The 27,701-nt window shown below is 47.4% G+C and overlaps 1 protein-coding gene across 17 annotated transcripts in view; it reads right to left on the minus strand.

The window, feature by feature from the left end:
• The window catches only part of TRERF1 (transcriptional regulating factor 1), a 224,166-nt gene that overhangs the window by 135,129 nt on the left and 61,336 nt on the right, over positions 1-27,701 (minus strand). The gene's annotated exons all lie outside the window — the stretch shown is intronic.

The raw sequence follows: 27,701 nt of genomic DNA on the forward strand, positions 1-27,701 counted from the left end.
CAGCTGATGGGCCCACCCAGGATGAGGACCCAGCAAAGGCTGCTGAGGAAGGTCCCGGGGGAGAAGAGGACTTAGGAGACCAAGACGTTCAACTTCATTCTGGTTATTCAGGCTCTAAACCCAAGTCATCATGGCTTTCCTCTTTCCCTCACACCCCATGTCTAATCCATCAGCAAAGGACGCCAGCTTCAACGTAAAGTAATATCCAGACCCTCACCATTTCTCGACACCTCCACTGGTACCACTTTGGTCCAAGTGAGCAGCATCTCTCCTTAGGTTATTGTGATAACCCCCTAATTAGTTGTCCCACTCCTCCCCTCACCTTTCTATAACCATGTCTTGGGGGTTGAACTGTGTCTCCCCAAGATTCCTATGTTGACATCCTGACCCCTAGGATCTCAGAATGTGGCATATTAGGAGACAGGGTCATTGAAGATGTCATATTAGGAAACAGGGTCATTGATGATATAAATAGTTAAGATGAGGTCCCACTGAAGTAGGATGGGGGTTCCTAATCCAAAATGACTCTGGTGTCCTTATAAAAAGGGGATATTTGGAAGATTGGAGGTTTTCTGCCACAAGCCAAGAAGCTACCCAGAGTTGGAGAGGAGCCCGAAACAGACCCTTCCCTGGAGTCTCCAGAGGAGCATGGCCCTGCCAACACCTTGATCTTGGACTTGCAGCCTCCAGAGCTGTGAGACAATAAATCTGTGGTTTAAGCCACCCAGTGTGTGGTACTTGGTTATAGCAGCCCAAGCTAACAAATACAGCATGCTCCCCAGAGCAGCCTAAGTGATCATTTAAAAATCACTCTTCTGCTCAGAACGCTCCTATAGTATTTCATCTGTATCAAAGTAAAAGCCAAAGTCCTTGAAATGGCCACGGTCCACATGACTTGGCTGGGCCTCTTCCCTGATGGACTGAGACACCTGACCTCTTCTCCTCCTACTCTGCCCTTCCTCCATTTCCTCCAGCCACAACAGCTTCCTCAAAACATCCAGGCAGGCTCCTGCCTCAGCCCTCCACACTTGCTCTTCCCCATCCCTGGAGCACTCTTCCCCCAGGCATCTGTCACTTCCTACAGGTTTCTGCTCTCATGTCCTTTGCAGTGAGGCCCACCTCAAACCCTGGCCCCCTTCCTAGCCTCCTTCCCTGTTGTATTTCTCTTTGCAACCCTTATTACCACCTGACATTTATTATTTTTTTCATCCCCCTTTCCCCACTTCCCTTAGACTGTAAATTCCCTGAGAGCAGGGACATCGTATTATGGTGTGCCCAGAGCCTGGCACATAGTAGGTGCTCAAGAAATAGCTGTTGAAAGACTTTGTATGATGGAATCAAAGAAGCCAAGAGAAAAGAGAGTTGCAAGAAGGAGGAAGCTGTCCAGTGTCAAAAGCAGCAAAGAGCCCAGACAGATAAGGACTGAAGTGTCCGTTGTGTGTGGCAACATGGAAGCCGTGGGTGACCTTAGAGAGGGCAGCCCCTGCAGAAGGCAGGAGGCCTCTGCAGCAAACCCACCGGGTCCCTGCTCTGGACCAGGCATAAGCCCCCACCAGTGGAGGCCAGCCTGCGTGGGCTGTGTTAGCGAAGGCAGATTATTTCCACACATCCATCTGTAAGGGGAGGAGAAAAGAGAAGGTAAGGCTGAGGGGTGTGAAGGGCTGAGGAAGTTGCTGCTGCAGGACTGAGGCGTGAGGTCCCAGAGGCCGCAGGAAGCATGGGGATCCCTGTCTAGGGAGAGGGTTCTCTCTGGCCAGGAGGAAGGATGTCTCTTTCTCTAAGTGCAAGGAAACCAGGTGGGAATGAGCCCAGATGCAGGTCAGCACACAGGAGGGCAGGTGGGAACCTGAGTGGGCTCGCCGTGGAGTAATATTTTCAGTGAACACAGAAGCCAGGTTGTCTCCTGAGTGGTGAAGGGCAGATAGGAGAGGAGGCTGGGGTGCACATCCCACTGTGGGTATCAAGTGCGGGCGTGGCCCTGAAACCCAGCACCTCCTGACGTTTGTGCCCTAGGTGGCTTACTCTCTCACCCTAGTCCACACCCTGACTGGAGACAGCCAGCTGCTGGCCAGTATCCCAGAGGGCCCTGCTCTAGCCAGAGGCCGTGGTTTCGTAGAGGCACAATCTGCATGGATGTGGGGTTTTCTGTGACAGCCCTCAGTAGCCAGGGTTTAGGAGGAGAAGTTCCTAAAGCTGAATTCAAAGGCCCCAAGCAGTTCCATCTCTTTCTGTGAAGGCTTCATCATTCTCCCGGGCTCCCAGACTCAGAACCTCATACTCCACTCCCCTAATCCCTCCCAATCACAAAACCATGCCTCTTCCCGCATGAGAAGATTCATTATTCCTTGAGCACTTACTAAGTGCTGGGTGTGTTACAAGTTAAAATCCTCAAACAAGAGTCCTGTGAAGTGTTTTTAGCCTCTATCTATAGATGACAAAACAGGTTGAAAGAGATGAAGTAATTTGCTCAAGGGCACACAGGTAGCAAGTGGCAGAGCTAAGATTTGAAACCTTCCACTTCCCTCTCGTCTTTTCTACATACACTACCACCACCCTAGTCCAAGTCCTCAACATTTCATTCCTAACTCTTGACATGATAAATGTCTCCTAAGTTACCTCCCAGCACTGCCCATTTACAGTTCACAAATCGAGACGGATCTTCTTACAGCATTGCATTTACTAATCCCAGCTCCATGCTTTGGCTTTGGAGGTTCCTCAATACAGGAACATTCCAAGCTCCACAGCCATCCCTTGGGATCCTTCATAAATGGTGCACATCTCCTTCTTCAATCTTGTTTCCCATGCGTACCTCTGCTCACCCCATCTGTAATCCCCTGCCCAGTCCATGCACCCCGTCAAGGTCCTAACACCCAGCACATTCCTCCCCTGCAGCTCTGCCCTCTGGCCACCCAGCTCCAGCCCTCTCCTGCAGTCTGCTGGGTGGCACCAACCCAGCTTACCAAGCTCTCCTGGCTCTTCTGAGCTCACTGCATCTAGCTTCTCTGGGCAAGAGCTCCCTGTGCCCATGTGGACTGCCAGCTTCTTGAGGGCAATGAATCGTGTATTGAAAATGCTTGCAACAGCCCGCTGCTCAACACAGTGTCTCAGTTATTTGATCCACAGAACAATTCTGATGCTCAGGTGATATGATTCCAGAAGTTTTTCAGAAAATGTAGGAGAACCAAGATGGCCAAGTGAAGAGACACAGGGCCTTCTTGACGCTGGGAGGCATACCTATTCTTCCTGTGCAGGAGGCACCAGAGTCCGGCACCTCCTAACATCCACTCTAACGGGGAGGAGGATGGCTGGGTTTGGCTCCTCCCTCCTCTTCCTGCACCTGCATATTCAAGGTCTTGGTGTCCTTCCTTTACCACCCTTTCACATGCTTTTGTAGACATAGATAGATATACTCTCTTCTTCCTTCTTCAAGGGAGAGCTTGAAATGTGAGAAATCCAGCTGTGTGGAGAAGCTCATGGTGACTGGCAGAACAGTCAGGACTGGGCACCCAGAAGCAGGAAAAAGAATATTCTATTTTGGGAAATGAGGAGCTGGACTGATCCACTTCGATCACCAGCTATGGACCACCATCTAACAATTCTGGGATTCCCAGAGCCACAAGAGGGAGATGGCTGGGAAAGGTGAAAATCAGCAAAACACTCAAGGGCCATCTGATCACCCCAGGCAGACAGGCAGATCTGGGTAACATGGGGCTGAGAGAAAACCACAGGTTTCAAGGGGATGCTGTCACCAAGATGCCCCATAAGAAATCAGGATCTGCCCAAACCAGGGGCAACCAAAGGGGCATTGTGCTCCTCAGGACTTAGCTGAAGTCACAGGAGCACTGGAGTCAGGCCTGCGATCAAATCCTGACCTCGTCAGCCAGGTCAGCCTTCACCTCTTGGAGGCTGGCTCTGCGTGAGTGACTGTGAGGCCTAAATAAAATAAGTGTATAGAAGTATAATATCTAGCACAGGCCTGGCCTTACATAAGGGGCACACTCAGTGTTGCTCCCCTCCCCCTTTCCAGCCTTCAGACCTCACAGCTCTCTCCACTCTTACTAACAGAAACAAGCACAGAGGCCACAGAGCATTTCCCAGCAAGAAGGTTTGCAAAGAAGGATGGCAGAAGTCCGCAAAGAAACAAACAGGCCACCCCACTGCTGGTAAGAGAGAAGCACCGGACCTCGGTGAATGCCCGGGTTTCAAAACACACAAAGCTCCGAGCCTCTGATTGTACCTAAACAGGAAGTTTGTGACAAACTTAGAAAACACGCATGCACAATGGCAAGAGGCTGCACGCCACTGAGAAAAGGTGAAATCCGGCCCTGCTGGGGGCTCTGTGTGGAGGAGAGGCGTGCAGAGCCAACACTCCCACCGCACCAAGATCTTCCTGGCTGTAGGGAGGCACCCTTACCCTGGGCTTCTCCTCACCCCAAGCATGGGAGGGATTTGGGCCAAAATGTGTGGAGCTGCTCTGGTTTCCAAGGCCAGGCTCTGCTCACCCCCTCCTGCTCTCTCTCCCACCCCTACCCACTCAGGCATCTAGGACATCAGGCACTCCCAACAGCTGGCAGGGGCCTGGTGACTGAGGTGTGTAGCAGGGGACCATTTTTCAGCTGGGAGATCTTAGCACAGAAAGGGGAAGTGACACACACAGGTCCCGCAGAGCTCCCATCCCCGATCTGATCTCCATCTGGCTGCCCGGCCAGCGTCTGTATCATCGGGCCCTTTAGCATTCCACAGTGGGGTCCTCAGCTGCCATCTCCTTCCACTTTGACATCCTGCCTGGCCCTAACATTTTTACTTGCATTGCTCACACCAGTATGGGGCTCGATAACTTCAGTTCACTTATCTGAAAGTGCAGGCAAATGTGGACACAATCTGTGTCTCATCTCAAGTAGAGGACAAACTTGGGAGATTGTGAACAATCTCCCGTGGAATGGGCCCTGCATCCAGGCAGTATATTTGGTGGCTGTGCTCCAGTAAATACTCGGTAGATTAATACACAACATCAATACCTTCCTATTGTACCTCCCCAACCAGGTTATGTCCCACTTGTCTCTGAGTCACCCTCAGCAAGGACAGGTCCCTCTACCCCTCCTGAGTGGAGGGCCCAGCTGTAAACTCAGTCTCCTGATGGTTGGCTCCTCGGCGCCCCCACACAGCACCTCCCGCAGTGGTTTCCTCGCCCCCCCAAGTTAGGTTCCTTTTTAAAAAAATGACTCATTTAGGAAGAGACAAAACCAAGAACTTCAATGGTAAAGATAAAACAGCAAGCACCAAGGCTCTAAACACCTCCCACTCCATGTAGAATTTAGATCCGATAAAGCTTCCCCAAACTGGACCTCCTAATTTGGAACTTACGGTATACACAATTCTTCTAGCAAAGACACTTCCAGTAATGTCTCAATGTTTCAGCGTCTTCTTTACAAATAGAGATGGCCCCAGGACTCCAGGCAGTAGTTTTTTCAAAATGAGGGAATGAGAAATTAAAGATTAAAGTCCACGCTTTGGACTTTTGGGTCAAAAAAGTAATTATTTGATGTTTTACTACATTTATGATTCTAATTTATTGATTGCAGGACATAGGCATTATATCACAGGCCTAATGAGAATTATGGGGAGTTTTTTAATTAAAAAACGACTTCTTGGTATGTAAGAAGTTTATGACATTTGTGCACAGTATCTGAAAGGAATGAAATTATATGATACAATACAGAGAATAGTAACATTTTAGGGCTAAAATGAGCAATTAAGATGACCCGAATCCAGGGGTTCCCAATGTTAGCTGCATTTCTGAAAAAAATTCCCAGGCTCCCCAAGATTCTGACACATTCAGTCTGGAGTGGGGCTCTGACATCAACTGTTTCCTTTTATAAGTTTCCCAGTGATTTTAATGTGCCTACAGGGTTGAGAACTGCTTATCTGCAGATAAGAAGGCTGGGATCTAAAAAAACTGAGGAGGCCAGGTACGGTGGCTCACATCTATGATCCTAGCACTTTGGGAGGCCAAGGCGGGTGGATCACTTGAGGTCAAGAGTTCCAGACCAGCCTGGCCAACATGGTGAAACCCCGTCTCTACTAAAAATACAAAAGTTAGCCAGCATGGTGGCAGGTGCCACCCAGCTACTCAGGAAGCTGAGGCATGAGAATCGCTTGAACCTGGGAGGCAGAGGTTGCAATGAGCCAAGATCAAGCCACTGCACTCCAACCTGGGCAACAGAGAGAGACTCCAACTCAAAAAATATGAACAAACAAACAAACAAACAAACAAACTGAGGAGTCCAAAACTGCATAGTCAGTCAGACCCAAAACCAGAACTGAATCTAAAATCTGCACCCCCACCCAGTCCGGTTCTACACGTTTGCTCAGGTTTTTGGTATTCACAGATTTGCTAAAACTTTTTTTTTAAACAAACAAACAGAAGAGGGGACTAACTAGGGCTGCCAACTTTTGTTTTGTCAAGCAAAGGTATTTTACAAATATCTACCAGTTATCATACTATTACCACTTCCTGATGTGTCTCTTGTCCATTTGCATACCTGCTGCCCTCTCTGGCCCAGTCTCCACCCAGGAGGTAAAATTTCACAATATCTGGCCCCGCCCACTGTTGCATTCACCTTCACTCACCCTGCTCCTTATGACAAATCCAATCAAAACCCAGGCCTAAAAACTTCTCCATATCCTCCTTCTCTAACTCCAGTTTCTGAAAGTCTCTTCTGTAACCACAAACTACTTCCCAGTCCCTCTAAACCTACCCTTCACCTTCCTCCTGACCTCTACATGAAAACATCTGTACAAGCCATACTAACAGTTTTGCTATTCCACACACATTATCCCTTCTAAATGTCTCCCTTACCAACGATATACCAGCAACTATTCAAAGAGGCTGCCTCTGAGGAGCAGAATTAGGGGGTAAAGGATGGATGCAGGGGAAGGGGGGGTCTCTTTATACCCTACCATTCGAATTTGGGAAAGCATATATTCTTTTCAATGGACACAAATCACACATACACACATACACACAGCAGGTTACAAAATGCATCTCCGATTTGCTTCTGTATTTATAAAAACACAAAAAATTGTCTGGGAAGTATGCATGTCCAGGTTCTAAATGTAAACGATATCTGAGTGGTGGGATTATGGGTGACATTACTTTCACTTCCCTTTCCTCTTTGTTATCTTTGTTATGTTTTATTTACATAACAAAGAAAAAATAATAGTTTAAAACCTGAACCAGAGCTGGGCATGGTGACACATGCCTATAGTCTCAGCTACTTGGGAGGCTAAGGCAAGGGAATCACTTGAGTGCCTGGGCAACATAGCAAGATCCCATCTCTTTAAACAAAAACCATGAACCAAGGCATTATCTGATGTCCGAAACCTACATAGTTTAAAAAGCAAAGGTACCAGAGCAGGTCACAGACTAGCATAGAGAATTATCTCTTTTCTGTAAAATGAAGGGTCTTCCCCAGCCAGGCCCTCCTGGCTTCTGTGCGCGGCCTGGGTCCTGAGTCTACCACTGGCATTGACCCCAAGTCACCCCTTGGCCCTGCCAGCCCCCAAGAACAGATGCAGAAGAAATGTCCTCACATAGGTATAAAGCCCCTTCCAGAGCCTCTCTGGCCTCCTGAGGTCACTCCCTATCAGCTCTCCCTGGCCCCTGAGGAGGATCCACTATCCTCTCCTGAGTGTCTCCTCTGAGCCCTGGTTTTCGCTGTTTTCCTCTATGTTTTTCCCAGGCTATGCTCCCCAAGGCTTTCTGAGTCTCTGCAAAGGGGAGCAGCCACATACAATCCAAGTAACCCTCAGGCCCACAACCTGTAAATCAGGAGCCCAGAAACTCTTTAGATGGAGTGCAAACGGCGGGATTCTCCACAGTCCCCACGGCTCCCTAATGTTTTACAAGGCAGTGAAGAGGGATGGCGGAGTGCTCTAGGCAGCAAGAACAGAACTGAGAGTTCAAAGGCCTGGAGGTCAGAGGGTAGGTGATGTGTTCAGGGAAGTAAAAGGCATTCAGGATAACTGGAGTGTCTCTGAGCACGTCCAAGGCCTAGCAGAGAGAAAACTCCAAGGAAACTTACCAAAATTCACAAGGGCCAGCAAAGAAGGGCCTAAACAAAGAACTCTCAACCTTTCATCTGCTGTGTCTCCTTCCAAATGCTTCCTCACTTGATCTACCCTTCCAGTGTCTAGGAGGATCTAGGCCAACAGGAGTGGGTGGCAAAATAGGAATAGAGAAAAAAGAAATGAGATTAAGCAGCCCCACACAGGAGGCAGACTGAGGTCCTCCCAATGCAGCGGTTCCCGAGGCCGAGAGACCTGATGCTCAACCCCCTCCTTGGCATCAGCTCCAAAGGCGAAGGACATTTGCAATGTATCCAAACTTCTGGGGCTCTCGAGGTAGCTTTTTAAAGAACTTTGAGACTTCAAGAGTGCCAAAACACAGATTGGCATGCTCAACCAGATGCATCTGTGACCTGTGTGAGGCCTTCTGGGGAACCCTACAGAGCTGGACTAGCATTCAGCCCCTGTCCTATAAGAAAGAAGCCATTGGCAATTCTGTCTCCTTAAATGTCCCCCGACATTGTGCTTGTATATGGCAAGCTCATCTGCTCAGGGGGAAATCTTGCCCTGTAGCAGCGCTGTTCTGTTTAAGTAGGAGGTATGTGCCTGTTTTCCCTCCCTCAAAATCTCAACTAAGGCCGGGCGCAGTGGCTCATGCCTGTAATCTCAGCATTTTGGGAGGCTGAGGAAGGTGGATCACTTGAGGTCAGGAGTTCGAGACCAGCCTGGCCAACATGGTGAAACTCTGTCTCTACTAAAAATACAAAAATTAGCCGGGCATGGTGGCAGGTGCCTGTAATCCCAGCTACTCAGGAGGCTGAGGCATGAGAATCACTTGAACCCAGAAGCCAGAGGTTGCAGTGAGCCGAGATCAAGCCACTGCACTCCAGCCTGGGTGACAGAGCAAAACTCAGTCTCAAAAAACAAAAACAAAAACCCCTCAACTAGACTGTAAGCTCCTACTAGAGTCAGCTCTAGCTTCTGTTCTTCATTTGCCTTAAAGAAAGTCCTCCCTGTTGGCTTTTGTTGAGCTCTTACTAACCAAGTAGAAAGCCAGTTCTCAAACCCATCAGCTCCTACATGAGGCTTGTGTCCAACAGCTACGGCTCTCACTGGGCTACAGTGACAGTTCTTTCCAATGGAGTTCCTTCAGGCCTCAGAGTGGCAATGGCTTCCCCCCACAGGACCATTCCCCTGTGACCACTTAGAGTCCAGTCTCTGGGTGCTGTATCCTCCCAGTCAGTTCCCTTCCCCCTAACTAACTTAAAGTCTCTTCAACTAAACCTTTTGAGTGAAAGAAAACTCACGACCTAGGATTCGCACCTAAGAAAGCTGGATTCTCATTGGAGACTTTGGAGATGTGCACACTCAAAACAGCCAGACAACATCCCAAGGGATGGCGGAGAATCGCCTGCCACTGATGCCTAATAGAGAGATGGAGAGGGATGAGAAGGTCTCAGAGGAAGTGAGATCTGAGTTGGGTCTCAAAAAATGGGTTCAATGGGGTCAACTGGAGAGGAAGTGGGAAGACCATCCCAAGCAATGGGCCAGCACACACGTGGCACTGACCACAGGGTGGGTGGGGCCCCACTACGGAGGAATGAGACCCTGAGTCAGGCAAAGGGTAAGAGTGTGTGTTTGGGAGTCATGTCAGAATTGGTCTGAGCTCAACTCTACCTCTGGCTAGCTAAGCAACTGGGTAGCTTGCTAACCTCTCTCAGCTCCACATTTTTCCTCAGTAACAGGATGAAGACAAGGATAATCAGGGTACCCATGCTATGGTTGTTGTAAAGATTTAATGAGAGGATGCACATAAAATGCTGTCAATAAATATAATTTGTTATTCTTGCTATAGTCAAAATACCAGTGGCCATCCTGCTGGTGTGGCCGGGGCACTTTCTTCTTTCTAACAGCCACAGTGTTGTGAAGAAGGGAGCACTGGTGGACTGGGCACATCCTGAGTCACCTAAGAAGGGGAAGAGGCTGGGTGCGGTGGCTCACGCCTGTAATCCTAGCACTTTGGGAGGCCCAGGCGGGTGGATCACCTGAGGTGGGGAGTTCAAGACCAGCCTGACCAACATGGAGAAATCCCGTCTCTACTAAAAATACAAAATTAGGCTGGGCACGGTGGCTCACACCTGCAATCCCAGCACTTTGGGAGGCCAAGGCGGGTGGATCATGGGGTCAGGAGATCGAAACCATCCTGGCAAACACAGTGAAACCCCGTCTCTATTAAAAATACAAAAAATTAGCTGGGTGTGGTGGCGGGTGCCTGTAGTCCCAGCTACTCGGGAGGCTGAGGCAGGAGAATGTTGTGAACCCCAGAGGCGGAGCTTGCAGTGAGCCGAGATGGCGCCACTGCACTCCAGCCTGGGCAACAGAGTGAGACTCCGTCTAAAAAAACAAAAAAAATTAGCCAGGCGTGGTGGCACATGCCTGTAATCCCAGCTACTCAGGGGGCTGAGTCAGGAGAATCGCTTGAACCTGGGAGGCAGAGGTTGCGGTGAGCCAAGATTGCACCATTGCATTCCAGCCTGGGCAACAAGAGCAAAAAAAAAAAAAAAGACAGAAAAGAAAAAAGGCCGAGCATGGTGGCTCATGTCTGTAATCCCAGCACTTTGGGAGGCCAAGGTGGGCAGACCGTGAGGTCAGGAGATTGAGACCATCCTGGCCGACATGGTGAAACCCTGTCTCTACTAAAAATACAAAAATTAGCTGGGCGTGGTGGCACGTGCTTGTAATCCCAGCTACTCAGGAGGCTGAGGCAGGAGAATTGCTTGAACCAGGGAGTCGGAGGTTGCAGTGAGCCGAGATGGCACCATAGCCCTCCAGCCTGGCAACAAAGTGAGACTCTGTCTTTTTTTTTAAAAAAAAAAAAGAAAAAGAAAAAGAAGAAGAAGAAGGGGAAGAGCCTGCTAAGCCTTAGAATGCCCAGGCAGCCAGGGGCGGGTGTGTGCAGCTTGCCCCTACACACTCTGTTCTCTGCCCTTCCTGGACCACTGGCTATATCAGCTGGGCTCTCTGGGCTTCCAGCTGGATTTAGTTAAAGTGAGAGCATTTATTCCCCCTTCCTCCTCTTCACCACAGTTTGACAGTGGTTGTGTCTCGTCACCATCACAGCTGTTGTCGAGGCCCTTTCTACCCATCCCTGGGGCTCCTTCCTTCTGGCCGAGGGGAGGTAATAGCTTCCCACTGTTGTCAGCTCTGGGGAGCCTCACCAGCCTTAGATGGTTTCCCTCACCATGCCCACACATCTGTAAATAGTCCTCTCCAGTTAAACCCTCTGTGTGTACCAGTCATTTCCTGCCAGAGCTCTGACTGACAGAGCAAGACCTACATCCACCTACCAGATAGATGGGGCTGAGAGGACAGCCCGGTCCTACCCTCACCCCCTACCATCTCCTCAGAGGTAGAAATGTGAACGGCAGTGTTTAAGACATAAGCACCTGGCCAGGTGTGGTGGCTCACACCTGCAATCCCAGCACTTTGGGAGGCTGACATGGGTGGATTGCCTGAGCTAAGGAGTTCGAGGCCACTCTGGGCAACATGGTAAAACCCTGTCTCTACTAAAAAAAATACAAAAAATTAGCCGGGTGTGGTGGCGTGCACCTGTGGTCCCAGCTATTCAGGAGGCTGAAGCATGAGAATTGCTTGAACCTGGGAGATGGAGGTTGTAGTGAGCCAAGGTTGCACCACTCCAGCCTGGGCAACAGAGCAAGATTCTGTCAAAAAAAAAAAAAAAAAAAAGACATAAGCACCAATGTGTTTTGCCCAAAAGTAATTATACGGGAAATTAACACCCCTGGAAGCTGGAAGAAACCCAGGAAGCTCAGGGTAAAGCGACTGTCCCAGCCCAGGCAGGGCCTTCTGTGTTCTTCCAAGTCCATCACACAATGGGGCACCAACAAAGTCACAGGCTCTAGATGGGTGCCTGGCATATGGTAGGCACTTCATAAACACCTGTTCATGAAGATGCCTTCTGGCTGAAGATGCAAGCCCGAAATCCAAGAGATCCTGCAGAATTGGATACTCCATGAAAGCCACCGCTCTGTGGAGCAGCTCCGGAGCCACCCTTTGCTCATCATCCCATGCACATGAAGCTCAGAGGAGCCTCTTCTTTATCCACACAAATGCTAGTTCCTCCTCTCTTAGCAAGAAACGCCTGAGGCTGACAGCTGTCTCGCCACCTCTCTTGCTGATTTCGCTGCTCCTCATGCCCTCACAGGGCCAAACACAGCCTTGGTTTTGTGCAGTCCAAAAGCATTTATTAAGTGTCTACTATGTCCAAGCACCATGCCAGGCACTAAAGTTCCAAAGGCGATTAAGACAAAAGTCTCAGGGTCCAGGGACCACGAAGAACATGAAGGAGGAAGGCTACACACTGACTGACTAAAGAGGATTCTCAAAGATGGGTGAAGAAGCCTGAACTAAACTGGTCTTGAAGACTGCGGCTGTGATTACTATGGGGGGCTGTGATCACGATCACTATGGGGAAGGAGAGGGAAGGTGCAGGAGGTGTAAAGAGGGAAGTGGGAGCCTGGAGAACCCCTGGACAAGGGCAAGCAGAAGTGAACTTCACAGGGGCCAGAGCAGATAAGAACCAGGCAAGGGGCTTGTCTGAAATGGGGCCCCCTTGATTCAAAAACCAAGCACATTAAACAGAAGAAATGAAACCCGATTAGAAGCTGTCTCCTCCTGGCAGCCTCACAAGTCACAATGTCCCCCCTTTAGGAAATGTGAAGGCAGTGTGGCTGGGTCTGGGGGAAACTGCTTGTCCTGAAGGGGATGTTTCTCGGCCTACCACTCACCACCAAGCTCCCCAGATGTTGGGGTCAGCCCAATCAGTGTGAAGGGGGCCTGGCCACCCCCAGTTCCAGGGCACTGAGCACTCCCACCCCAAACAAAATAAAAACCTTTCACACATGCTTGCTCTTACTTGGAATTCTAAAATTAAACGTTCATTCCTCTCACCTAAAAGGTTTCTCCTTTTATAAGCTAATATGCAAATGCCTTGGAGAGGCTAAGTCTTAGCAGCCACATATCCGCTTAGCATGAATGCTTCCAGAGGATCGTTCCTGGAAAACAGGCTTTGCGTGAGGGATGTCTGAGAGATGATCTGTGGCTGGGGTAGGGGAGAGACAGGAGTAAGAGGGAGATGCACATGGAAGGCAGAAGGCTGCTCCTGTGCTGAATCAACACCCAGAAGGGCAGAGGGGAGAGGGTTAAATGTTGAAACCTTCATGAGTTTTCGTCTAATTTTTTTTTTTTTTTTGAGACAGAGTCTCACTCTGTCGCCAGGCTGGAGTACAGTGGCGTGATCTCAGCTCACTGCAACGTCTGCCTCTCGGGTTCAAGCAATTCTCCTTTCTCAGCCTCCCAAGTAGCTGGGACTACAGGCACATACCACCACGCCCAGCTAATTTTTGTATTTTTAGTAGAGACGGGGTTTCACCATGTTGGCCTGGATGGTCTCAATCTCTTGACCTTATGATTTGCCCACCTCAGCCTCCCAAAGTGCTGGGATTACAGGCGTGAGCCACCACACCTGGCCTCCTCTAGCTAACTTTTAAAAAATAAAAACAATTTTTTTTTTTTTTTGAGACAGAGTTTTGCTCTTGTCACCCAGGCTGGAGTGCAGTGGCGCGATCTGAGCTTACTGTAACATCTGCCTCCCGGGTTCAAGCGATTCTCCTTCCTCAGCCTCCCAAGTAGCTGGAATTACAGGTGTGAGCCACCATGACTGGCTAATTTTTGTATTTTTAGTAGAGACGGGGTTTCACCACGTCAGTCAGGCTGATCTCAAACTCCTGACCTTAGGTGATCCACCTGTCTCGGCCTCCCAAAGTGCTGGAATTACAGGCGTGAGCCACTGTGCCAGGCCTAAAAATAAAAATTTAATTAGCATACCAAAAACTTCACTCTTTTTTAAAGTGTACAATTCACTGATTTTTAGGATAGTCACAAGGTGGTACAACTATTACTATGACTACTTTATTTCAGGGCATTCTCATCATCCCAAAGAAACCCCGTACTCATTCGCAGTCACTCTCTTTTCCTCTCTTCTCCTGACAGCTGCTTTCTATCTCTACAGATTTGCCCATTCCGGACATTTCCTATAAATGGGATTGTACACCATATGGCCTTTTGTGACTGGCTTCTTTCACTCAGCATAATGTCTTCAAGGTTCATCCATGTTGTAGCATGTATCAGTACTCCAACTGTTTTTATGGATGAATAACATTCCATTGTATGGATATAACACATTTCATTTATCCATGAAAATACTTTGTAAAGGACAGAACAAATGATGCTGTCAGCATCCGTGGGGCTGCTTGGGCAGTATGAACATTTATAAATCATCCTTCTCTGCCCCTTCTACCAGGACTCATGGGCACTGTCCAAACCCTCCCTACCCAGTTGTACGGATTTTCCAAACACACAGTGGCTCAGGATAGCAGCCCTGAATCTCACAGGCCATGATAGAAATAACTCAAATTCCTTCCGAGGGAATGTTCAGTGCCTCTCAAATTGTGTTATATACATCTCCATGGTTGGTCCTGGTAACCTAAGATGGAAGTGGCAAGGGCAGCACCGGCTTTAGGAACATGCAGCCCGTGCAGTCTCACAGGACCCCATGCTTGCTGAAGGTGCTCTTGTCACCATCTTGAAAGTCTTAATGATTTTTAATCAAGAGGCCTCACATTTTCATTTGCACTGAGCTCAGTAAATTATGTAACTAGTTCTGGGTAAGAGGCAAGGGATTGGGAAGGGGGAAGAATTTGATGATCTTCCCAAAGCTAGTGGGACTATTACTGCTGTGTTACAACAACTCATTGGCCAGGTTGAGGGGCAGGTGAGGGGTTGAAGGGAGGTGGAGATAAGTGGATGAGGGGTACCAGCTTCCAAAGAAAGCCCAAGACCATATCTTCCTATGCTGAGGGCTGAACACTTGGCTGATAAGGCCTCCCCAAAACAGCCAGACTAGCTGAAAGCAAACTTGATAAGTCAAGGCGATACAGGCTCAGACTGTCAAGCAGAGGGAACTCAAACTGAAACTTGTTTGATCTTGTGATTGCTTATAGGTTGAGACAAAGAAGAAAAAAGAAAAAAAAAACCCACATTTACTAAAGTAACCGGCACTGAGAAAACTTTTTAAATATTTACTTTTTTAAACTGTCACCTTTATTTTCAGCATATCAAGAAAGTCATGGTTTCATCAAAAAGCTGATATTCAATCCAAAGAGGGCAGAATTTCAAATGCAGAGGTCTACATGGATTTCAGTACTAGAAGGGACCTTGGGAACAACCTAGATCACTGGCCCTTGTCTGTCGGAGGCAAAGACCCCCGAAGCCCATCTGCATGGATCCCTAGGAGAGTCGATGCCTAGTCCAATTCTTATTTTATACATGAGGAAGCTGAGGCTGAGAGAGGGGAAGTAACTGTCCAAGGCTACCCACAAAAAAGGGGCAGGACCTAAACCTGGGAGCTTTCAGCTTCCCCTCCCAACCTCCCAATTTTATGAACACAATCAAAATTTATATATTGTAGGCTGGGCCGGTGGCTCATACCTCTAATCCCAGCACTTTGGGAGGCCAAGGCAGGCAGATTGCTTGAGTCCAGGAGTTCAAGACTAGCCTGGACAACATAGTAAGACATTGTCTCTACTAAAAATTTTTTTAAAAATAGGCAGGCATGGTGGCATGCACCTGTAGTCCCAAGCTACGCAGGAGGCTGAGGTGGGAGGATCAATTGAGCCCAGCAGGTAGAGTCTGCAGTAAGCCGTGATGGCACCACTGCACTCCAGCCTGGGTGACAGAGTGAGGGCTTGTCTCAAAAAAAATTTTTTTTAATATATTTTGTGTGTACAACCCCCCACAGTCTTTCCCTGGGTCCTCAGCTCATCTTCTAGTACCTGTCTTTTCCTTGCCAGAAAAGGGAGTCTAGGCATGGTAGGTACAAGGGCCACGCAGGATGAATGGAGCTCAGGAAATGTTGCCAGCCTACCATGCCAAAGAGATGGATCCACATGGCCAATGGAAAGCAATGGAGTCTCCACCACCCCAGCCCACTGTGTCCTTTTCCTATAGAGGAGACTAACCAAATCAAACCATCCTTAAAACCAAGGGCCTGGAGGCCTTTCATTTCCATTTGTGTTTATCTTTCCTTCCTCCCCTCCCTCCCACCTTTGCCCCCTTCCTTCTTTCAACAGATAGATACTGGGCACTTACTATATGTCAGGCATGTATTATTTATTTATTTACTTGACAGAGTTTTGCTCTGTCACCCAGGCTGGAGTGCAGTGGCGCAATCACAGCTCACTGCAGCCTTGACTTTCCAGGCATCAACAATCCTCCCACCTCAGCCTCCCAAGCAGCTGGGACCACAGGCGTGTGCTACCACACTTGGATAATTTTTGTATTTTTGGTAGAGACAGAGTTTCGCCATGTTGCCCATGCTGGTCTTGAAATCCTGAGCCCAAGCGATCCACCCACTTTGGCTTCCCAAAGTGCTGGGATGACATGGGATTACAGGTGTGAGCCATCACACCCAGCCTGTGCCAGGCATGTTGTAGGTTCTGGGGACAGAGTAGTGAACAAAACAGAACAAGTTTTGGTGTTTACGTTCCACAGGGAGGAGACAAAGAAAGAGTTAAATAAATATCTATATGCCATGCCAGACGGTGATAAAGGCTCTAGAGAAAAGGAATACAGGAGGAGAGGGATCGAGAATGGTGAGGAAGGAGGGCATTTTATCTACGACGGTTGGGGCAGAGGTCTCTGGGGGAAGAGTGGAGTCAGCCATGCAGATACCTGGGGGAAGATATTCCAGGCAAAGGATCAGCAAGTGCAAAGGCCCCGAGGTGGGAATCTCAGGAACAACCAGGAGTCCAGTGTGGTAACAGTGAGGAGGAGGGGACAGGTTAGCAATGTGAGGGGTGGGTGGGGGTGGTGGGAACCAGGGCAGACAGGCCCTGAGGCCACAGCTAGGCCCTTGGCCTTTTCTCTGGGGGAGATGGAGCATGCAGGGCTCTGAGCCAGGTAACAACTGACCTGACCGAGCCTTAACAGGACTTCCCCGACCACTGCTATTACCAGGCAGCCTGTGTGGGGCATGCCAATGAGAGGACTAGACTCAGGAGCCAGGCTGAAGCCCAGCATAGCCTCTAAGCAGTGTGTGATGCTGATAAAAACCCTTCCCTTCTCTGGACCTCCATATTCTCCTCTGTGACATGAGGTCAGGCTAGATGATACTTTACGTCTTTTCTTCAAAAGTCTTATGATTGCCCAAAGAGTCTAAATGTCTCACTCTCTGACTTGAGAGAAAGTAGGGAACAGCAGCCAAGTTCGAGAAGCCCCCAACAATTCCCCACCGCCCGCCCCACCTTATAGCAATTTCTCACTCCCCAAAGGGCATGGCTCTCTAGGGAAAAAGGTCCAACCCAGGAAACAGCCACGTCAGCAATGTCCTCTAAAGATTACAAAGGGCAACCACTAAAGATAGCACAGCCTTTGCACGGGCTCCAGGGTGGGGTTGGGCCCACAGAGGGGCCACATCAGCAGGCACCACTACATCTCTTCTGCCCAGGCTGCCACACTCTCCTCCTGCCTCCTCCACTTCTGTCCTGGGAGAAAGAAAGTTAGGGGTTTAAGAATGGAAACATCCATTTCCATGAGGATTCTCTTTGTATCACACATCATCAAACTGAGTCAGAAAGCAAGACTCAAATATCTTCCATCAGGCTGGATAAGCAGGGTTTGTCTCTCCCCCATCAGACTGGGAGGTCCTGGAGAACATGAACTGTTTCACCATCAGACTGAATTCATCCTGCACCTCCTTCTATGCCTTTCCCCTCAGACAGGGGCTTCCTGAGGACAGAGGCTGTGTCTCCCTAATAGACTGGGAGTCCCTGATGGCAGGGGCTGTGCTGCCCCCATTGGACTACAAGCTCCCCGGAGACAGGGTTTATCTGCCTCTTTCCCTCTGTCACCTCAATGCATCCCATAAGGCGTCTCAGTATTTGGTGGTTTCTTAAAACAAGGCGCTGGTTCAACCAGCGCCTTGTTTTAAGAAACCACCAAATACAGGGATTGGACCACCCACCCAGGCATAATAGCCTGTGATCCCTAGCCATTAACCTATCTGAATATGAAGCTCCATGCTGAATGAAAAGAAATTAAAAATCAGCTTCACCTAACGACTTCCTAGTAAGGCTGTTTATAGGGTAGGACCAAAGGCTGTCCTCATTTTATAAATAGCCCTTTCTGGTGACTGTGGTGAGGCTGAGCTGAAATGCACCTTGAGGACCAAGAGCAGGGAGCCCACCAGCCCAGCTGTGATTGAAGCTGGGTTCTACAACCATCTTCTCAGCTTTCAGGATAAGAAGCCCATCTCAGAGAGGCAGGGCCACTCCTCCCTCAACGGAGGAGGGAAGGGTGGATGAGAAGGCAGAGGAAGTGGCTCAGCACAAGCTTCAGCACCTCCTGGGAGAAGCAGAGCCCACCCCAGACTCGGGGAGAAGTATTCAAGCACAGGAGGGCTCAGGGAGGCCATCAGAGGCTCCCCTGGAATCTAGTGTGCTGGCTGTTCTTGGCAAAGGGTTTCCACAGGACTGAAGAGGAGGGGCAAGAAGGCTGGAACTGCCAATGGCTGAAACCAATAATAATAATAATCACAATTATAATAGCTAACACTTAATGGCACTATTGTAAGCACTTTCCCATACTCAGTTAATCCTCATTACAGTGCTAATAGTATTCCCATTTTACAGACAAGGCAACTGAGGCCTGCCCAAAATAATGAACAGGTGAGGAGTGAAGATTTCAACCCTTCAGTGTGGTTCCCAAGTGTGGTACCCAAATCCTTGGGTGTTTCTACGGTTCCTCGGAGTCTCCAGGGTTGGACATGGAAGGCCACCCAGGGATGGGCATCCTGACGGCACAGGAGACTCATAGCACAACAGGGTCTCACCATGTGGGGAGCACGGACACACTGAAAATGCCACCTGATGCATCAATGACCCTTTCAGACCCTTCCAGCCTCAGGTTAAAACATTTTATCTCCCGTGTCTAGAGTATCCTTAAGAGAAAGAGTGATTCTCTTAGCAAAATCCTTCTCAAAGACGTGATTTAAAAAAAAAAAAAAAGCTGCCAAGCAGAAGGCAGTAGGGTGGAACCAGTGGTCACTGACAGGTCTCACCTCTCACAATCTGAAAAGTTAGGACACAGGGTACTGACTTATTTTAAAAACAGTGTGCTGGTTGCACTTTCAACTAAAATTCTCCATGTTTTTCCTAGGCCTCCACACCTTTTCAGGTGAAGTTTTTCTGAATGCAAATCAGTGAGTCCCACTGTGCCATAAAAGCGTGTCCAAAATGTCTGAAAACAGAAGAAAACAGTGGATTCGTGAAGCTTTTTTTTTCATATTAACAACCAGACCCCATTTGCTTTACATCAGGGCTTTCATGTCTTGAACATGGGATTTGGGGCTAAAATAGGAAGCTTTCCTCTGCACTGAAGGATGTTTAGTAGCATCCCTGGCCTCCACCCACTAGATGCCAGTAGGATTCTCCTTCCTCTCCATCTCCCAGGACACAACAACTGAAATGTCTCCAGACATTGCCAAGTGCCTCTTGGGGCTTGGGGGGTGGGGTGGGTGTGGGGCAAAATCACTCCCAGTTGAGAACCACTGCTTTGTGTTTAGATAAACATCTGAAAAGTTGTCTGGAGGTTGGGGCAAAAAACATATTGATAGCAAGACCCTGGCTCTCCAAAAAATAAAACAATTAGCTGAGTGTGGTGGTGCACAGCTGTAGTCCCAGCTACTAGGGAGGCTGAGGTAGGAGGATTGCTTTAGCTCAGGAGGTCAAGGCTACAGTGAGCTGAGATTCTGTCACTGCACTCCACTGCACTCCAGCCTGGGTGACCGAGTGAGACCTTGTCTTGAAAAACAAAAACAAAAACATATTGAGCATAGTTTTGAAAATGTAAGTCACATACTGTTTAAATCCAAATGTATCCTATTTCTCCTGACTTCTTGGACACTGTGTAGTTGAAAATCTCCAGTGTCACTATCATGCCTCTTTCCTATGAAACTGCCTAAATGCAAACACTCCGTGCTCTGGATACCCCCTAACACCCCCTTCCTCCTCCCAACCCTGGCTTTCCTAGTCTCATTTGTGTCCATCTCCCCACCAACCCTTCCTCATGTGTTCAACCCACCAGGAGGCACTTGGTCTCCATATGAGTCAGACTGTTCCCCGCTCCGACGAGCACTGTAGGGGTGAGGACCAGAAACCACCAAGCTTGGAGCCCCCAGCAGCCTCCAATGCAGCAATGGCCACACTCAAGAAAATGGACTCATTTTCATCACCAGAGAGTTGATCCATCCCACTCACCAAAGCCTCATTTGAATGCACAGGCTGCCCCAGTCCCCAGAGTGGGCTACACCAAATACAGAAATGGGTCAAAGAGATACCAAATCTAAAAGACTTGGAAAGACCAACAACTCAACAGAAACATGGACAGACTATGAATCAAAAGAAAATACAAATGAATCTTAAACTTGTGAAAAGATGTTCAACCATACTCATAAAAGAAATACAAATTAAAACTGAGATACCAATTTTCATCCATCAGATTGGCAAAGATAAAAAAGTCTGATAATTTACTGGTAACTCATCAATGAATGAGACATCCTCACCACTGTGTTGGTGAGGATGTCTCATTCATTGATGGTTTCGGTGTAAATTGTTACAACCTCCTTGAAAGGATACTTAGTATGTCTATCAGTATCACAAATGTAGAGATGCTTTTACCAGCAATTCCACTTCTAGGAATTTATCCTACAGACATACTCCTATATATGCAAAAACATATACAAGGATACTCACTGCAGTATGATTTATGACAAAGGATTGGAAATAACTACAATATCCACCATTTGGAGGGTTGCTTTAATAACTTATGATTCTTCTGTAAAATGGAATGTTATGCAGCTATAAAAAAGAATAAAGGAAAAAATGTTTTATAAGAATGAGGGCATCCTCTATGTCATAATATGGAATAATTTTCAATGTATATTGCTAGGTAAGACAAGCAAGCCACAGAATAACATGAATAGTATGCCAACAGTTGTTGAAAAATAGTACATATTCATATACACATTTATATGCATAGAGTATCTTTGAAAAGATACCCCAAAAGCTAATAAAAGTGGTTACCTATTGAGAGGAAAAATGGGTAGCTGGGGGCAGAAAGAATTATTTAACCCCCTTTAGACTCTTCATAACTTGCAAATTTTATATCATGTACACACCTCAACTATTAAATCAATCAATAGGAAGCAAGCAAAAAGAAAAAGTTTCTAAGTAACTGATCTAGTTCTACCATCACCATGTGTGCATGCATGCAACATGCATTATAGTCAGCTACAATTTTAAATCCTCTATTCCTATAAGTACTCATATGCATCAGTTCAAATGTCTCAGGGTTTTCTTTTTATTTGTTCATTTTGTCTTTTGGGTTTTGTTTTTTTTTTTTTTTTTAAAGACAGGGTCTCACTCTGTCGCCCAGGCTGGAGTGCAGTGGCACGATCTCAGCTCACTGCAGCCTCGACCTCCTGGGTTCAAGCAATTCTCCCACTTCAGCTTCTTGAGTAGCTGGGACTACAGGCATTTGGTACCATGCTCAACTAGTTTTTTCTATTTTTGGTAAAGACGAGGTTTCACCACGTCCATGTTGCCCAGGCTGGAGTGCAGTGGTGCGATCTCGGCTCACTGCAACCTCCGCCTCCCAGGTTCAAGCAATTCTCCTGCCTTAGCCTCCTGAGTAGCTGGGATTACAGGGTGTACCACCACGCCCGGCTAATTTTTGTATTTTTAGCAGAGGCGGGGTTTTGCCATGTTGTCCAGGCTGGTCTCAAACTCCTGACCTCAAGTGATCCACCTGCCTTGGCCTCCCAAAGTACCGAGATTACAGGTGTGAGCCACTGCACCTGACCTGATCCTGGTTTTCTGATTCAAAAGTAGGATGATCAACACAACAAGAATACACAAGGAGCTCAACAGCTTCTCTTCTTAACAGGGTTTTGAAAATGTTCTTCCTCAAAATTACCTTCCCATCATCTGAAAAATGTACAGTCACTGACACTGGGGCCACCACCACCCTGAAGTTACGTGGACAGGCAGGCAGAACCCTTTAGAAGGTGCACTATAACAACAACTGCCAGGAACGCAGGTGCACTCACACTTTTGATAATGCCTCCAAGTACTATCAGCTGAGACTGTGCATCACAAAGTGACCTGGACCCCGAAACCTATCGGGAGTGGCAGGCACCTCTAGAAGCCACCTGAGAATCCTCCCTGCAGCTCTGCCTGTGGCAGTGTTTTAATGGCATATTACTCAAAGGCACCACTGACATCACTTTTAAACCTACCCCACCACCACTGCCACTTCATCATAAAATAACCCTTATATTTTAAGCTGTAAATCAGCATTTGTCAAGTTCTAAATTGGGCTACAGCAATATTTATTCATCAAAGAATAAATCTTCTCTGCACAGTCATAAAACTGCCTAATAATTTAATATGCTATCATTCTTACCTGAAACTTGTCAAAAAGTGGCCTGAAAGAGGCATATGTTTAACAGTTTACTGGCGGTAAGCCTATAGTTTATTAAATAGTTCACAGTTTTAATTCTCTATGTGGGGGGAAATGGCACACAGAATATATCCTATGCAGAATAACAACTCAGAGATTCATTAACCTCTGTTTTGGGATAGAAAAAAAGCAGATTCTGACCAGGTGCGGTGGCTCACGCCTATAATCCCTGCACTTTGGGAGGCCGAGGTGGGCGAATCACCTGAGGTTGGGAGTTTGAGGCCGACGTGGTGAAACCCTGTCTTTACTAAAAACACAGTGTCAGGCACTGTATTTTTAGTAGAGACGGGGTTTTGCCATGTTATCAGTTCAAATGTCTCAGGTTCTGACATACAGTGACTGCATTTTTAGTAAAGACTAGTAAAGTGCCTGGTGGCAGGTGCCTGTAGTCCCAGCTACTCAGGGACTGAGGCAGGAGAATCGCTTGAACCCAAGAGGCAGAGGGTGCAGTGAGCTGAGATCACGCCATTGCATTCCAGCCTGGGCGACATAGCGAGACCCTGTTTCAAAAAAAAGAGAAAGAAAGAAAGAAAAAAGCAGATTCCCTAAAGAGGACCAAAGACTCCCCCAATGGGTAGAATAGATAGAAAAGCAAGAAAAACCCAAATTGTAGCACTTTGTGTGGAGCGTGGACAAAAGGCACTGGATTAGAGAATTAATGTTAGGGGACAGGTCTGTGTAGCAACAAGACATGATGGAGAAATGTTAGAAGGAAAAGGTGGAAACACCTCTAAGCTGCAAATTATCACAGATGGATCAAGAAGCCAACTCCTGGGACCCTTCCGGATCTTTGGTTGGGAAGCTCTCTGGGGCTGGGGGGTTGCATTTCAGCAGAAGGATGTTCTTCTCACAGCCCAGTGCTGAGACACTGCTCTCTCTGAGGATGAGATGCGCAGCAACTAAGCTCTTAGGTCAAGATTTCACAACTATTGACATTCAGGCTGATCATTCGTTGTTGGAGAGGGGGTTCCTGTACATGTAGGATGTTTAGCAGCATCCCTGGCCTTCACCTATCACTTGCCAGCACCCCCTACCATCATCACCACCATCACCAATTATGACACCCAAAAATATCTGCAGACATTGCCAAATGTCCCCTGAAGGCAAAAACCACCCCGACTTGAGAACTACTGTCCTAGATGAATTAAGTCTAAATTTTTATTTATTTTGGGGGATTTAAAAAAAATTTTTGCTGTTGTTTTATACACAGGATCTAAGAATTAAGTCTAATTTAACAAAGGTGGGCCACTGGAGGTAAACCCACTCTGCCCCAAGAAATGTAATCTATTTCCTTTTCACTGCCTTTTCTCAGAAGTTTCAAAATACAAATCTAAGGAAATGCAGAAACTAGAACATCAATATTTAGCTCACACGCTGCAAACTTCTCACTAGCGAAGTCCAAGCCTGCCTAAGGGCCGAGAAGCTCCAGCCAGACTTAGCTTTCTTTCCTTCTTTCCCTATTCTGTAGCCCCTCCAACATATCCCCTACCTACCAGCCTTTACCTTTTACTATTAAGTTACCCCCCATTTCCTTTACGTTCTTCCACAACCTTGTGGTTTACTCTGGCACAAGAACATCTTTCAGGCTGGCATGCACTGGTGGTTAATGACAAGGTGGTTTTCTAAGCCACAAACTCTATTAATTTTATGTTCAAATGCACTCGCTCTGTTCATGGGTGAGTGTGGGAGGCAACGCCTCCCCAGTGCTGAACACTGAATTCATTATAGTACTTCAATAATCAAACAAAGATAGTGAATCACTTTTTAATTGGGGGAAAAAAGCCAATTTCATATGTTCACATTCGGGGCCACATTTCCCACAAGAATTTTTACATCAGTAAACCAAGATGCTACCTTTTTTATTTTATTTTATTTTATTTTTTGAGACAGGGTCTGGCTCTGTCGTATAGGCAAGAGTGCAGTGGCACAATCTCAGTTCACTACAACTTCTGCCTCCCAGTCCCAAGCCATCCTCCCATCTCAGCCTCCCGAGTAGCTGGAATCACAGGTACATGCCACCACGCTTGGCTAATTTTTACATTTTTAGTAAAGACAGGGTCTCACTTTGTTGCCCAGGCTGGCGATCTTCCCGCCTCCACCTCCCAAAGTGCTGGGATTACAGGCATAAGCCACTGCACCCAGCCCAAGACACTGCATTTAACATGAAAGATTCTAGCCAGCGAGCTGCCTGGCTATCAGGGTATCAAAACCAATTGGGAGATAAGAGAACCTGGGCTGAACTCAAATAAATGTTGTTAAAAGATGCAGTTTTGATTTCTTTCTTTCTTTTTTTTTTTTTTTTTAGGCAACTTTATTCAGGCAGTACTGGAACGGGATGGGAAATACTAACATGAAGTTGGGTTCGAATTATTTTTCACCTGTTTTTAATCATCTATTACGCAGGTAGATGGTGCCCAACCTTCAAAACCAGAAGAGCAGGAAAAATATGAGCTCAGCACACTTACACAGTCTCAACTCAGTGCTGGCTGGCCTGGCATCAAGTCCGCACAGTTGCCGCCAACCACAGTCAAGTTGGTACAGCTTCCATAGAAAGCTGAAAATCAGACTGCCACGAGATCTGCCTGAAAGTTCTCTGTACATTCCCCCAAGTTTCATCCACCTGAAAAATGCCAGTTACCACCACCTAGAACACCTTGCACTGCCAGAGTAAGAGACACCTAAGGCTTGGGTTTTTCAGAAGGTGAGGATTCCGTTAGTAAGTTGATTAGAACTCCCAGAATTAGCCCAGCAGTGTCAAACAGCCATGAGAGGCAATCGGCTTGGTTTTTAAAAATGGTTTCAGTCTCATGCTCTATGTGTTCCATTCATTGTGTACAACTTCACTGAATTAGCAGACAGCCCAGCTTATGGCTTCCATGCCTCCACCAAACAAGATTAGAGAAAAAACAAAACAAAACAAAACAAAACAAAACAGAAATGAAACCACAGGAAGGCAGGCAGGTATCCAAGTCATGGGCCCCAGTGTGGATCAGTTTGGATGCACTGTGTGCCTACAGGGTCTTGTAGGTGAAAACAGCCTCTGTTACTGAATCCTTCCACCAAGACTGGAACCTAGACACTCAGAGCAGGCCTTAAACACAATCTGAGAATGACAAAGACAAAATACCATGGACATAAGATAGAATTGGAGAGAGGGGGTACTTAAAAAGAAAAAATCAAGACAACCATTAGCTTTTCTTTAAAATAGCCCACTCCCTGGTGCACTTCCAGTAGAATACAGTTGACACTGAAATCTGTAAGGCTGTGGCACAGGCAAGAAGCGAGGTACCTCTGTGTGTCAGTGGCCAGTCTGCCTATCTATCAGCAAAGCTGGAGGATTCCGGGTCAGGATGTGCCCTGGACAAGGGAAAGCTGGCCCTAGAGAGACATTCTATTGCCAGGCTACAGACCACACTCCAAGCCCAGCTCTCTCAGAAACTGATGCCAGTGAAGGCAACGTGAGAGACGCAGGCTGTGACAAGAGTGAACTAAGAGGCAGGACACTGCTCCATCACTTTGGGTCACTGCTAGAGGTCCCCATTGTCCATCTCTCCATTGGCATCCCTTAGTGTTAAATAAGACTGGACCAGTGACCCAGCACGGAGCCTCTGAACCCCAAAGAATGTGCCCAGCAAGCATGGGCTCACCATTCCTGTTTTCATTCTTTTATTATTAATATTATCCAGCCATCATTGATTAAGCACCTATAATGCCTTCCCTCCCAACTTCAAACGCTTGATAGGAAGGTAAAGTGAGGCAATTCAGGTGAAGCCCACACAAACACATAGCTCTTATCATTAGCACAGCTATTATTGTGAGCTCAAACCCACTCAAAGCCCCTACAGAACTAACTCAACCTGAGTTAAGTGAGCTAAAATATCCCAAGAGGGAGTGCCTATCAGAAGCTTCATTTCTCAGGACCACGTTTGCTCTTCAAATGAAAAGCTAGTTGTCTAAAGGAACAATCTCTCTCTCCATCTGGCCAGCCAGTGACTTGTCCCTTGTGTGTGAAATGTGCCTTCCCCAACAGGAGGCATTTTAAGCTTGACGGGGTTTTGTTAAAGTTAATATACGTGGGCCCTTTACAATCCTGGAAACTAATTATTGAATCGCCTCTCTCCTTCTTCAAGTCATCAGGTGGAAATGAAAAACGGAGGTAGAAGCAGAGAAAGAAAAAGTGTCGGGGGAGAATTCTACTTTCCCCACGTCTTCGAGTACAAGAGCTAATCTAGTCCTACAAACGAAGATATACAAGAGGCACAATTTAAATAACTTTCCCAGCCTTTAATTAAGCAAAGTAGAGTGAAAGGATCAACAGCCTCTGACATGAATTTGCATACCTTTTGCCAAGTTCTGTGTGTGTGGAGGGGGAGTCACATCTTCCCCAAACTTGTTTCACACTCACTACTCATTCTCTCCACAGGCCTCATAAGAGGCACAACCATTTAAAACAAACAAGAGCTTCTAACCCAACCATTTGAGAGAGCTATGTGATTTTAAAAAGAAAAAAAAAGGTCAACAGCGTTCTGAGTACATATCGCAAGCTTTGTTCTACTCGCTTCCCCACTTCCTGTTGCTTCCTCACCTCGTAACTTTTTATTTTTGAAGCCTATGCGTTCGCACTGGTATCACTGTAAGGTTTCAGTGGGAGGCCGTCGGAGAGACCAGGATGAGGAGGCTCTGTACTGTTCTGAGACAGACAGGACCGTACGAAAGACAGAAATCACAACCGCCCGGCCCTCAGGAAAGTACAGCCAAAATTTCACCCCTCCCGTCAACAGTGGGGGTGCTAGGAAAACAGTTGTGGGCGAGCTTTACTTTGTGGGGAGCGCACTGTGTGGGCAATGGTCACTTAACCATTAGTTAGTACCAAGTGGCTTAAAGCTGGGGGCAAGGGGAAAAAACACTTGACACCCACAGACCAAGAAATACACGAGCCGGCTCTGCAGGTTACTCGGGCCTCTCCAAACACCTGC

This window comes from Pan paniscus, chromosome 5 (genome assembly GCF_029289425.2).
Source record: "Pan paniscus chromosome 5, NHGRI_mPanPan1-v2.0_pri, whole genome shotgun sequence".
In the NCBI taxonomy this organism is placed as follows: Eukaryota; Metazoa; Chordata; class Mammalia; order Primates; family Hominidae; genus Pan; species Pan paniscus.